Raw genomic sequence first — 15528 nt, forward strand, 5'->3', positions numbered from 1 at the left:
TTTTCTGATAAATGGACTTAGTTTTTTATACTTAACATTTACAGACAGTCTGGTATTAAACTTTTTTTGACATTTTTAAACCTTCATGGATTGTTATGAAACTTGGGTATAAGCTAATCTTCAAGACCAGGAAAAAGCATCTAAGGAAAAGTTTGAAATTTATAAATAAAAATGTATACTGATAAATGGACGGACTCACTTTGTAAGCCAATATTACACTTTACACTGATAGCAGCAATCGCAGGCGAGACACAGGGTTCCGCGGAACCCCTTACGATTTTTTTTGCTATTTATAAGATATTTTTTACATGTATTCACAACTATGCTTCATATTATAGCTAGACTTGGGAGGATAAAGAACTTAGATATTTTATGATGGTATGATACTAAACCCCTAACGGGAGAGATTGTGCTTGATTTTCATATGATGAAGACATAATCTTTCAATCAGTTTAATTGAGGTCTGGAGCTGGCATGTCAGTAACTGCTAGCAGTCCTTTGTTAATTTATGTATCATTGTCATTTTGCTTAGTTTGTTTTGTTAACTATTCTGACATCGGACTTGGACTTCTTTTAAACTGAAATTTACTGTGCGTATTGCTGTGTGTTTGTTTATTCTACATTGGCTAGAGGTATAGAGGGAGGATTGAGATCTTAAAAAACATGTTTAACCCCGCCGCATTTTTTGCGCCTGTCCCAAGTCAGGAGCCTCTGGCCTTTGTTAGTCTTGTATCATTTTTGATTTTAGTGTCTTGTGTATAATTTGGTGTTTAGTATGACGTCCATTATCACTGAACTAGTATACATATTTGTTTAGGGGCCTGCTGAAGGACGCCTCCGGGTGCGGGAGATTCTCGCTGCATTGAAGACCCGTTGGTGGCCTTCGGCTGTTGTCTGCTCTATGGTCGGGTTGTTGTCTCTTTGACACATTCCCCATTTCCATTCTCAATTTTATAACTATTGAAAAAAAAATATGATAGCTAGGGTATGTTCTTTTTTTATTCAAGATAAATGAAAAGGGTGGGGTGTTGGATGTCTCAGCTGGTCACCCCTACCATAAAAAGGTCGAAGTGCCGCCGCCCCCTGAGATGAGATAAAGATTCCATTGTAAAGTAATATTAATTGAAAATAAATGTCTCCGTTTTCAATGTTTTTTCTGCCTTAGTTTTGACTATTTTACTAAGAATTAATACCTGTAACCTTAGAAAAAAGCATGCACTGCGTTTTCCTATGTTTTCATGTATAAAATGTACGTAACTTGGCAGTGTCAGCGACTGGATTGAATGTGAAATAATCACGTGTGTGTTTACAAATTTAAGGAGTTTCGGCTATTTATAGATAAGCGTTACCTGTGTACCGATATGCATGATTGGTAACCAGGCAAAATCTTATTGCTAAAATAAAGAGTTCAAATCCGACACTCTACGGAATTAACAGACATTTACTAGGTTATGATTGTCCCAACCAATCAACGAACTTCACTATTATAGAGTGAGTAATTATCTTCCAATCAGATAGTAAGAAGCATTCAGCCCGCAGACTGTGCATCGTTCACATCTTGAGGAGACGGTTATAATTTGTCCAGATCCAGATCTATATGTAGGATACAATTTATCCTTTCCAATGACACGCCATCATTGAATACATATATCTTGGACAGTTAGGCCAATCCACGTCACCGAAAAAGCAAAGTTTCTGTTTTGGTCTAAATCTACATCGCATACTAATAAATTAAACGTTATTAGAGCTATTTCCCTAATGCATGTAGTTTAAAGGTGTGGTTGGCTTGCTTGCTTTGTTTGTATAAATTTTTGCTTAAGCTTTGTAATTAAGATTGAGCAAACATTTATACAAAAAAGCGAGCAAGCCAACCAAACCTTTAAACTACAAGCATTAGGAAAATAGCTCTAATGGATGCATTTTAGATAACAAAGAGCATTCACAAAAAATTGTGTTGAAATTTGAAATAGGTTACTCGGTTTCATTTAAGATTATTACCGTTCTTTTCCGTATTTGGATACGCAAACGTCAAGTTATCAAAATTCGATTTTTTTGGCGAACAAAAAAGATGGCTGATAATTTTTAGAACGAACAGGACAAAGAAACAGAAAATAAAAGGTATTTTGGATAATGTTTGTATGTCGTATTGAAACTATATTGGTCGCAAAACCTATAAATTTTAAAAATCAATTATATTAAAAGCATGACAAGTTAAAAAAATAGTTTAAACATCAATTATTTAGCCGGTTGATTTGGCGGACTTTTTGACGTCACGGACGACTGAAGCGCCACCTAATTAATTCCCCCTGCTATTGTTGCTGAGAGCTTGACGACAACGTACGTTTCCAAGGGCTTGCTTTCCAACTGTTAAAAGCAGTGTAAGGGATCGGAGTAGTCCATATAATCATGATGTCTTGCAAGGCTATTTTATTTTTTCTCTGTGACGCCTTCCTACGACGTCATAAAGCTGAAGCCATTTTTTACGTCTGGACTTTGAGAGTGAATTTTGGGGGAACTTTGAGACCCAATTTTGGCATGAAATCTTCGTTGCCGGCTAGAAATTTTTGCATAGTTACAAAGTCTTACCTTTTTTGAGCTTTTTGATGTAAAGTATTTCCAGAAATATCCAAAAGAAATGATAAAATAAGATACGATTCCATTTGAGGTGAGCAAATATTTACTTTAATTTCTAAATGGTTTCCCAGAATTTCCAAAATACGTCACTTCCGGAGAGTATAAAATGTCAAACTCGGTAAAACTTGGCAGACCCGAATTTCAGGATAATACAAATTGAACGATTCGGAAATTCATGTCCATCAAATTTTACCGATTTTTATATTTTATACTCTCCGGAAGTGATCGAATGAGATCGAATCCTTGATTGTTTGTTTACATTGAGTGGTATTTATAGATTGTGTTTATTACAAGCACATGGTCGAGCCTCGTTCGCTTTCGTTGGTATTTAATTATATACCAGTGCTTCTGCACAAGTGCGATGAGATTTTTACTAGTCAGGGGCTTCGGGCTACCGCTTAAAGTCGCAAACTGCTTGTGCAGAAGCACTGGTGGTTGCCCGACCGGTCTAGTGAACATCTGAAATCGTTTGCGAAATTGTAGCCGTTATTTTATTGAATCTATAAGAACAAGTTATAAATTTGTCGCCGACATTGTTTTCATCCGTTTACTGGTATCCCTATTTAATTTATACGGTTGATCACCCTTCTAATAAAAGGAAACCAGTCGTCAACGCGATATAACCAAATACCAACGAAAGCGAACGAGTCTCGACCATGTGCTTGTAATAAACACAATCTATAAATACCACTCAGTGTAAACAAACAATCAAGGATTCGATCTCATTCGATGCTGAAATGGAAACAGGAGCCTATCCCAGGTAAAACATTGAAAAGTTGAAAATGCCAACATGAACAACTGGAAAAGTTTCAAGTTGTAAAAAAACGATGAGGGAATAAACGTATTTACACTTTTGGTATTTAGCTATATTTTGCCTCCGAATGACCTTAGATCTACTCCGAATCACCTTTTGACGTCAGGCAACAATCACTTTTTAATTGTGACGTCAAATGTTTTGAATTATGATGTCAAAGTTTACGGGAACCTGTGTGATTTTACGTAATGGCGGATAAATTTGCATACAAGTGTAAATACGTCTATTTTCCCCATAAAAAGTAACAATCCCTAAGTTGAGTATTAATAATTTACTAGTGCTTAAAATATCTTTTTACTTGAAATTGAACAATTTTATGGAAAAGGATTTGTTTTGGTTTTTTTTTGGCAAAAGAACTATTATCATTTTTTAATGGATAAAATAAGAATTGTTCATTTGACCTGGAGAAAAAAACAACATTTTTTAATAAGTTATATTCACTTTTAGATACAATAATGTAACCTCAGAATGCTGGATTTTACATCTAATTTTCCAAAATTTTCTGGGGGAGGTTCGGATCACTTTGTGATCCTCACCATTGACACAAAATTTTTCAGGTCTAGTAAACATCAATTCGGGCTAGTAATTTTTTTATTCAACTAACCCTATGGGCTAGTGCTTGGAAAAGTTTTTGGCACAGACTGTGACGTATCTTATTTTATCTTTTCTTTTGGATATTTCTGGAAATATTTTGCATCAATAAGCACAAAAAAGGTAAGACTTTGTAACTATGCAAAAATTTCTAGCCGGCAATGAAGATTTCATGCCAAAATTGGGTCTCAAAGTTCCCCCCAAAATTCTCTCTCAAAGTCCAGACGTAAAAAATGGCTTCAGCGTTATGACGTCGCAGGAAGGCGTCACAGAAAAAAAATAGCCTTGCAAGACGTCATGATTAATTGGACTATGTAAGGGAGGTAATCCACACATAACAGTCGGAAAGCTGACCCCGGTTTGACCCCATTTCTTAAAGCAACAATGGAAGTCATGTAATTACCATATTTGGGCATTTTTTTCTCCAACTGAAACGAGTCTGTTTCTTCCAAAAAGTCATATGAAATGAAATCGAAGCATGTTGTACGTTACAAATGCGAATTGTGTATACTTTTTAAAAGTTCTAACACACAAATTGTTTTGATTAAGCGTACTGCCTTAAAGCCTTCAAACCCCAGGTCGTCATTCGTCGTGTCAATTTTTTTCAACACATCAGTTGAAATTTCTTTCTTAACTTCTGGGGAACCTATGCTGAATTTAAAATATGTGATGAGGCTTTTTATGAACAAGCCCGTGTCAAATTTGTGCCACTTAATACGCTGTAATACGCAAATGTGCCACTTCGATGTGTCGATATTTCTGACGAAGCGGTTCCGATAGTAATTTACGAGTTAAGTCCCTTTGTTGACACTTTTCATGAACAAACTTATTTGTACTTTTCATATATTAAGCACCATATATGCTGTTATTTACAAGTGAATATTATTAAAATAATTAATTATATTTTTACTAAATATATTTTGATACTACAGACATATGTAAAACAATTAGGTACACACATTTTATCATTTTTGAAACAGTTTCAGAACTGAAATAGGTCTTTAATCATTACAGTAAATTTCAAAATACATTATTCCATGAGTTACTTTAGTATTCTGGTAAATATTTTTTCTGCTGTAACCAAATAATATCAACAAAGAAATAAATTTCTACTACTTAAATGCCCGGGCTAGCCTAAATATGCATAAAACTGGATCTAGACAGGGTTGAAATATTGAATTCTCTTTCAATACTGATACCTCAGCCTGATCCTACCTTTTTCATATACAATTTATTCATTAAAAAGAAATAAGAATTAAAGTATTCTCAATATAAATTCTTCATAATTTGAAATAAAAGGAAATTGGTTTAAAATCTATGTATAATTATATTGAATTATAAATATAACAATAAATTTTGTCTCCTGGATTCCATACAGATTACAGGTTCTACTGAATGGACTCAACTTATAAAAAAAGCCTAAACCAATGGATAATTATTTAAAGGTTTATAACCATGAACTTGCGAATAAATAACAACGAGAAAGATTTAATCTCATATTTTCTTCTTCTATTAAAAAAAAATGCATTATAAAAGTATTTCAGTGCAGTTTCTGAGTGCTACATGTAAGTCAATAATTATGTTTTAGATCACAAGTAAGTTATACTTCATGTACTGCAGTAATGATGAAAATGCTTTGAATAAGGGTTATTAAAATGCAAGTCTGAAAGAGATTGTTTTAAGTTTAAAGGACAAGACTTTTATGATTCCATTTTACATGTAATATTTGCATTTATTTTTACAGGATTCCTTCATCATAAAAAAATAAAATCAACAATGAATAATATTTTTCTAGCCATCTTAAATTCAAGGTTGCACAGACAGTATAAAATTACCTTACCTTATAGTTTTAGGTAACGTCAAACATTTCACATACAGAGTATAATTGAGGTAGATGGGGGGTTTTAATTAAAATCCATAGAATTTTTTAATAATTTGTCAAAATGTAGTTTTTATCATGCTTTTTTCCAAAATATAATAAAAAGAATAGGTCACCGGACTTTTTTTCACGCTACAGGTTGTGCAAAATTGTCAGATTTTGTATAGATTATGCATGGAAAATCCAATTTTGTGTGATAAAAAGAAAACTACATCATAGAATTTTAATATAAAATGTGAGAAGATAGCTCTAATAACATGCTTTCAGATAAGAAAAAGAAAAAAATTAATGGGGTCACCGGACTTGTTTTCTTGCTACATATTAAAATAGGTAAATTCATAACACTTTCTATTATAAAAATTACTTTATCTGAGTTATCTCTCCTACTTTCTGAGTTATCTCCCCTTATGTGGCAAAGTTGAAAAAGAATTAATCAAACAAAAATAATGTGTTTTTTTAGAAAACAGCCGTAAATATGATAAAACACATACTTTTCTATATTAACATGAAAAGTCTTAGACTCTCCTAATTGCCTGTCGTCCTGACCAGTGCTCGATAATTTAACACTGGTTTTTACTGTTTACCGACATAATCGTGCAAACTAATTCATGACCTTTTGTTTGATCAAAGTTGACCTTACTTGAAATAAAAGTACCTGATTGGTTGTTTAATTCCTATTATGACGTCACCTTGGGGCATGCTTGATTCACATGCTAAAAATATTCCAAATTTGAATACAACTTGACCAGTTCTCGATAATGTTATAAAAACTTCAGAATAAAAATAAAATAAGAACTATGATGTCTATTTGACAAAATGAACATTTTACTGATAATTGCCATTAGGCATTTAAATTTTACTGAAATGGTAATATATTCACAGAAATTCAGAGATTCTAAATTTGATCTAAATGTGTATTGTTTGGAAAACATTTTTTTCCGTAAAGTTCATTATTCCTCACACTGCACACAAACATTGCAGTACCACGGCTCATCAGTGACATATGAGACACCCAAACCGGAATATACATGAAGGGACAAGCAAGTTTACCCAAAATATATTGTTTACATAAAAATGGCGGCGGTCAAGTGAAAATATGAAGGGGCTCTAGGGGGACAAAACATGATGATACAAACGCCCTGGATTGAATATAACTATAGGAATCACATCATTTGAATTGTAAATGAATTTATAATCGATCCATGTTATTTCAAACTACTAAATATTTAATTAAAGGGTTTTTTTTTTAACCGGATTCCAAGAGCGATCTTTTCAACTTCGATTCACCACTGTCGATTCATCGTCTGCTATTAATTTCCAGTTAAGTTAAGATCATGCGAAATGTACATTTCCTGTAAAGCCCCTTTTAAGGTATAAAAACAAAAAATATTTTAATTCAAAAGTGTTTTATTTTCATTAAAAAATCATTTCTGTAGCGTGTTATCGAGCACTGGTCGTTATCGAGCACTGGTCAGGGGAGTCCTACACATGAATTACATACTACTCTCAAAATTTGCACATGTTATTAAAGATCTAGACCAATTGTTATCTGCTACTTCAAAATCCAAGATGGAGGAAGACACCCCAGCCACATTAATCCAGTCAAATTCACAGCTGAACTTGCCATTGGAATTGCTTTTTCAAACAAGCACATGTACACTAAATGTGTGTACATTCTGTTCAGATGCATGTTGACATCGATGTGTAAGACCAAAAAACTACAATGTCAAAAAATGTATTTCTTTCGGAATTTAGTTCAAAAGGGGTTTCATAAGGGGTGACATAAATATTTTCATAACTTTGAGATACGTATTACTTTTTTTTTATAGATTATATATAACGTTATAATCTTTGTTTATCTGTGAAAAAAGATGAAAAAGCTATAAAGACTACATTTTACCGTATTTGTTAAAGGACGGTAAATTTGGGTATTATTTTCATCTGAGACTACTACAACACATGTGTTATAGTAGTCTCAGTTTTCTTTAAAAATCAGACACATGCTTAAAAGATAGTAAGACATCTTTATCTGTCTCCAATGGCAAGTAAAAACAGAAAATAGAAATTTTTCCAAATTGGCGCCAATTTATTTTTTCCGCGAAATTAACGCAATTTGAGGATGGCGGGCTTTAACATCAGTCCCATTGTTTGTAATATCTTCGAATATTCCGGGAACGTTACGCACTTACCTTCGGGACATTAACTTATTACGTTACGTCGCTACGGCGATACCAATTGTATATTTCTTAGTCATTATTATTATTAAAATACCATCTGAATAATCAAATCTTGCTGAGATCTTTCAATGGCGACGAGGATTAAAAACAAAGAAAGTAGCAGAGTTTAGCGGCGTAAATAAAGAGAACATTTACCGGAACACAGAATTTAAAGAAGACAGTGCTAAAACAGGGAATTAACCCTCTTGCTGCCAAAGGGACATTTATGGCTTCTACACACAAATCTTGTTGATTGTGTAGAACGTCAAAGGTCCATGGTAACGTCACAATACTGAGGGGCACTGACAACGTCAAAAGACGGCGCCAAAAGGACGATTTTGGCGGGAATGAAGCAAACTGAATAAAATGAATTATTTGTATACTTAAAACGGATGTCAAAAAATGATACAGGATCATAAGCTTGTTAGTACTATAATACCAACTTATTTAACGTGTTTACTAATTATCTAGTTCGTCATTTTCATGTAAAATGTTGCGTACTTTCGAGAAAGTTAAACGTTTTTTTTCATACATCTTTCAATCAGAATATCTCATATAATAATCGCATTCCTAATAAATAATCATAGAAAAGGTAACTGTTATACTTGATTACGCGAAATATTAATATTCACAATACACGCTTTATTTAAGAGAACTGGAAAGTTTCTTTAGGGCTCAAATGCCGCGATTGAATTCTCAGTGAAGATTTTTTTTTGTAAAAGTACACAAATGTTACCCGATATACTTATATTGCCATACGATATTTCAATACATTTTATACCAATTTCATCATTGAAGCACTAATCTAAAACTATCTATTTTCATTCGAAACGGGGATGTTAAATTAGCAGGTGACCCAATGATTTCCTTTCCTATCTTACATATCATCCTTTCCCAGTGGCAACCTCAATTTTCAGCCATTCATCACAGATCTTTTACTTTGTAGGACCCACTGAGCAACATATTTATTGTACATTAAATATCAGACGTCCTTAATATTGCATGAAATATTTGCCACTGAACGTTGACAAGAGAACAATTTATCAATCAACAGATTTTTAAAGATATTTCGTGTATGCCAATTACAGTGTGTACTTCATCATAGAAAATGAAAATGAATTATTATTGATTCATGTTCACTTGTAGACAATAGAAATTAATTTTAGAGAGTTTCTTCCCTCGCTTTTCTGTTTTTTTTTAAATTCGTATTTTCAAACATTTCTCTAAAATTTTGAGCAATAAGTGGTCAACAAAATAATAATAAACATGATTTAAGGAATGACTGTAATATTTTTTCTGTCTATGAGGAAATAACATCAAAAATGTGGTGCACACTGAATAACCCGCGTAGCGGGTTATTTTAAAGTGTGCACCACATTTTTTATGTTATTTTGAATAGACAGAAAAAATATTACAGTCATTTCTTATAATTTAATTCTAAATTCCATTTTTAACCGGAGTAAACCATGAAAAAACGTTGATGACGTCACGGTCACATGACAAAATTATGTCTATGAGCTGATAAACAAAACAACGTCAGCCAATCAGAAGACGCGTTACATCCAAAATTAAATTATTAAAAAATAAACAAAATGAATATGGATAATAACGTCTATAAAAATTATTTTCTCGCCTACCGAAACAAGGCTTGGAAAGAAATTTTTAATCTGACACGTTTGATACTTTACAACAAGAAGTAGTTCATAGAATCGGCTGCTCGGAGTTTTTATTTATTTTTATTTGTACACTCATTGTTTTTATTTTTATTTTTATTGGGGGCCGTTGTTTAGTTTATATAATTATTTGAGAGATTTTTTTACGGTATTTATCAATTATAAGAAGGTTTACTAAGCTAATAGGATAACAAGGATAAATATATTTTAGTATTTTAGAGGTGATTAAGAATCAGTTATGCATTTCACTTGACAAAGATAAAACAAAAGCGCTTATATTGCTACATGTAGTAGCAATGGGTATATTATTTTCATTTTTTTTTTAAGACAAGAAAGATAAAAAAAACTATTTTTCAAGGTTAAAAGTTGTATTTTTAAATAATATTGTATTAAAAACATCGTTTATAACAATCTTATAGCAATAGTTTACATAAAATTACTTTTACATCGCTTTTCATAATTACGGCTACATTGACGCGGTAAATATTATGGACGGCGGGAAAGCGCTGTTCTACAGAGAGGCACAAGTTTTGCAACGTCTCAGATATGAAACGTCAAGATGCTTTTGGCGCGACAAAGCAAGAAAAAAACTCGGCAGCAAGAGGGTTAAAAGAAGAAACCGCTAAAAATAGAGATTATGGACCGAGGAGAGCCCCAGCAGATAACGTTAGTAACATAAACCAGAAATTTACGATCACAACCGTTTATACAGTCGGCAATCAGATATCTACAGGAAAACATTGGGAAGAATGGCTGGAAAGTATAGAGAGGGAATTTAGATATTTCAGGATAACTGAACCTGCAGATAAAAAGGATGCATTAATCATTTATGGAGGAAAAGATATAGGAAGATTGGAAAGAAGTCTAAGAGATGAAGAAGGAGAAGATGAGTATAAAGTATTAAAGAAGAAATTAAATAAATATTACTTGCCAAAGAAGAACAAACATCATGCCAGGTATTTATTTTTAAAAATGAAGCCATTTAGAGATGAAAACACAGTAACATATGTAATGAGACTGAGAGAAAAGGCACATGAGTGTGAGTTTGAAGCTACATGCGAAGAAAGAATATTGGAGCATTGTATTCAAAGTGTAGTATTCGTAGGGTTAGTTTTAGGTCATCAGACAGACCATCTAGAGATGTCCGAAGAACTACCCAGAAATCCCTCTCTTCCGGTAATGAACTAAATGGCTATACAGACGACATATTCTACAGAAGAGCAATCGGCCGTTCCTGACTGCAGGAACGACCATCCAAGGTATATATCGGTCTTTAGATATACTCGGGATCACAACAAAACCATAACAAATCAGGATTTGATAAAGAGGGCTATAAGCAAAGGATGGAATTTAGATAAATTTGTTGAAGAAGCAGGACAGATGAGGGATATGAAAGGAGATCACAGAGACATCGGTACAAGTTCAGCAATAGAATCCAAAGCAACAGGTCAAGCTATAGGGCACAGGATTTTAAAGAAGATAGATTTAAACAAAATGATAGGAATATAACCAAGTCTAATTGTGGTTATTGTGGATTCGATCATAGTGAGGGGAAAAGATGTCCTGCATATGGTAAACAGTGTCGAAATTGTGAAAAATATAATCATTTTGCATCAGTATGCAGAGCGGAAAAGAAAAGACAACAGAACAGAGCTGGCAACTTTAGACAAAGAGGAAGATGTGTGAAGAAAACAACGGAAGACAAAATTGAGACAGAATCGAATACAGACATATCAAATTATGATGAAGATGAAGATTATTTTGGACAAACTATCAAGCACATAAGGAAAACACGAAGAGTAAAGACCATACAAGGAATAAGAGACACTGAAGTCAGTGAAGAAACAGTGACGGTAAGAATTGATGATGTAGATGTGAAGGTGGAACCTGATAGTGGAGCAGATGTGAATGTGATGGATGAAAATCAATTTCATAAATTTCATAAAAGAACATACGGAAATCCAGTTTCAGAAAATAGTAAAATCAAATTGAGTACATTGCAAAATTCATTACCAATAAAGGGAGAATTAAGACTATAATAAGAAATAAAACATGTGAAAAGGGATTTAAACACTACCAAGTCACACCAGGACGCCAAATAGCAAATGAAGAAGTTAACGTATTTAGGAAACCCATCAACAAAACAGAGCAAATAACAAAGTTAAAAAAAAAACACTAAAACAGCTAAACAGGAGATGCATAGAAGATATCATCCAAACTTATATGAGAAGATAAATGAAAGAGACAGACAATGCAAGGAGAAAATTAAAGAGTATGCTGAAAACAGAAGCAAGAAGATGAAGAAAATGGGCCCCCGCAAGACATGCGCGGGAGGGGGCAGAGGACATACACAAAGGTAATGGGCCCCCCGCAAGACAGGCGCGGGAGGGGGCGGAGGACAAACGTAATGGCCCCCCCCCGCAAGACATGCGCGGGTGGGGGCGGATAAAGAGACCTTGGAAAACCAGAGATACACATCATGACACAGAAATCAGGAAAACCAACCAGAAGAACCACCTGATAGACCAAAAAGAGACAGACGCGCACCTCAACATTTAAAAGATTATGATATGTGATTGCGGGTGCATTGGGCAGCATGTGGACTTTATAAAAACATTCATAAGTTAACATAACATTTTCTATTACAAAAACATAAGTGAACATTTCAGAGACTGTGATAATTTAACTCGTATATTAATACTACTATATACAAACTTTATTTTACACATTATTAATTTACAATTATATAGTTATTTTCTAATTCAAAGTTAACATGGTTAAGGAGGAATGTAATATCTTCGAATATTCCGGGAACGTTACGCACAAACCTTCGGGACATTAACTTATTCTATGCAGAAAACGATGAGGGAATTTTCCCCATAAAAAGTAACAATCCCTAAGTTGAGTATTAATAATTTGCTAGTGGAGTAGTGCTTAAAATATCTTTTTACTTGAAATTGAACAATTTTATAGAAAGGATTTGTATTGGTTTTTTTTGGCAAAAGAACTATCATTTTTTAATGGAGAAAATAAGAATTGTTCATTTGACCTGGAGAAAAAAAACAACATTTTTTAATAAGTTATATTCACTTTTAGATACAATAATGTAACCTCAGAATGCTGGATTTTACATCTAATTTTCCAAAATTTTCTGGGGGAGGTTCGGATCACTTTGTGATCCTCACCATTGACACAAAATTTTTCAGGTCTAGTAAACATCAATTCGGGCTAGTAATTTTTTTATTCAACTACCTCTATGGGCTAGTGCTTGGAAAAGTTTTTGGCACAGACTGTCGTATCTTATTTTATCTTTTCTTTTGGATATTTCTGGAAATATTTTGCATCAATAAGCACAAAAAAGGTAAGACTTTGTAACTATGCAAAAATTTCTAGCCGGCAATGAAGATTTCATGCAAAAATTGGGTCTCAAAGTTCCCCCCAAAATTCTCTCTCAAAGTCCAGACGTAAAAAATGGCTTCAGCGTTATGACGTCGCAGGAAGGCGTCACAGAAAAAAAAATAGCCTTGCAAGACGTCATGATTAATTGGACTATGTAAGGGAGGTAATCAACACATAACAGTCGGAAAGCTGACCCCGGTTTGACCCCATTTCTTAAAGCAACAATGGAAGTCATGTGATTACCATATTTGGGCATTTTTTCTCCAACTGAAACGAGTCTGTTTCTTCCAAAAAGTCATATGAAATGAAATCGAAGCATGTTGTACGTTACAAATGCGAATTGTGTATACTTTTTAAAAGTTCTAACACACAAATTGTTTTGATTAAACGTACTGAATTAGAAAACGAAGCCTTCAAACCCCAGGTCGTCATTCGTCGTGTCAATTTTTTTCAACACATCAGTTGAAATTTCTTTCTTAACTTCTGGGGAACCTATGCTGAATTTAAAATATGTGATGAGGCTCTTTATGAACTAGCCCGTGTCAAATTTGTGCCACTTAATACGCTGTAATACGCAAATGTGCCACTTCGATGTGTCGATATTTCTGACGAAGCGGTTCCGATAGTAATTTACGAGTTACGTCCTTTTGTTGACACTTTTCATGAACAAACTTATTTGTACTTTTCATATATTAAGCACCATATATGCTGTTATTTACAAGTGAATATTATTAAAATAATTAATTATATTTTTACTAAATATATTTTGATACTACAGACATATGTAAAACAATTAGGTACACACATTTTATCATTTTTGAAACAGTTTCAGAACTGAAATAGGTCTTTAATCATTACAGTAAATTTCAAAATACATCATTCCATGAGTTACTTTAGTATTCTGGTAAATATTTTTTTCTGCTGTAACCAAATAATATCAACAAAGAAATAAATTTCTACTACTTAAATGCCTGGGCTAGCCTAAATATGCATAAAACTGGATCTAGACAGGGTTGAAAATCCCTTAACGGTTTGAGCCATTACCCCCCCCCCCCCCCTCCCCTTTTCCCCCCAAAGCCAATCTTAACCATCCCTTTGTGGTATGGAAACTTATGGTATAATTTCAGAGAGATCCATACACCGTTCCACAAGTTATTATCTGGAAACTAGAAAAACGCCTTTTTGGGCCCCTTTTTGGCCCCTAATTCATAAACTGTTATAACTTTAACCCAAAAATCAATCACAACCTTCCTTTTGTGGTTATAAACGTTGTGTTTAAATTTCATAGATTTCTATCAATTTATACTAAAGTTATTGTCCGGAAACCAAATGTCTTCGGACAACGCTGCCGACGACGACGTGATACCAATATACGTTTAATCAAAACAATTTTAATGTTATTTAAACATAATAAACGTTAGATGAACCGACTTACCAGCCAGCATCGCATTTCATCATCTAACATCACTTACAAAATCATTTATAAGAAATTATACCACAAAATACAAGCAATTTGTATATGAGGTATGATCCTTGGTCTTACAAAGGATGAGTACGTCTGAATTTTACATCATACCTGTTTAGCAAATCAATTTTTGTTGTAGATAGCAGCGTTTCATTCAAACCTCCAACTGATGAGTGTCGTATACGGCGTCTGTCATCAAGTGCAGTGACGTCAGTATGAAATGACGTCAGTATGAAATGACGTCAAAACCACACGATAAACAAACCAGGAAGACGTTTTATCCTGTTTCTGTATCTGCTGCTTTACATATTTATAAACAAAGTATTGTATATTTTACCTGAATAATTGGATATTAATCTCAAAAATGAAAGTTGGTATGACAAATCTTGTGCATTTTACTTTAATAATGATCAATGATGATTAAATTTGACAAGATTTTGCCATTTGAATAAATTCAATTTTGTAAGCACACATCTCTAAGAATTAATTTCTTGTTTGACTTGAAAAGCTAGTGTTTGCTCTTATTAATGTAGCTTACTTAGTAAAGAGATAATTGATAAGCAAGGTTTTTAACTTATAAAATATAAATATAATTAACTGACCTTCATTTCTTTTTTTCATATGTTTTTTCCTCCAGAAATTTTCTTTGCAATGCATTTTCTATTGCTATTTTTGTGCTTTTGTTTATCCATAGGCCATCATTAATTTGTCATATTTGCTTCCAGTATAAATGAAATTTTCTTAGACCCATAGTTTCAAACGCCATAAAGAAGAACTTTGTTTGTTGTTTCACTTGTCTATTTGTCTATTTGTGTAAATTTTCACTATGCACATGACCCTGACACATATTTTGTTAA

General features: G+C 33.3%; 1 protein-coding gene across 2 annotated transcripts in view; it reads right to left on the reverse strand.

The window, feature by feature from the left end:
• Positions 1 to 15528, reverse strand: part of LOC127710861 (lithostathine-1-alpha-like) — a 420068-nt gene that overhangs the window by 77523 nt on the left and 327017 nt on the right. The window contains exon 1 of one of the 2 annotated variants that reach the window (XM_052216820.1): positions 14783 to 14893. The exons of the other annotated variant lie outside the window; for it this stretch is intronic. The gene's annotated coding sequence lies outside the window, so the exon portion shown is untranslated. Of the gene's footprint in view, positions 1 to 14782; positions 14894 to 15528 lie in introns of those variants that run through there. 2 annotated transcript variants of the gene reach the window in all.

The sequence above is a fragment of the Mytilus californianus genome, unplaced genomic scaffold, assembly GCF_021869535.1.
Source record: "Mytilus californianus isolate M0D057914Y unplaced genomic scaffold, xbMytCali1.0.p SCAF_8, whole genome shotgun sequence".
In the NCBI taxonomy this organism is placed as follows: Eukaryota; Metazoa; Mollusca; class Bivalvia; order Mytilida; family Mytilidae; genus Mytilus; species Mytilus californianus.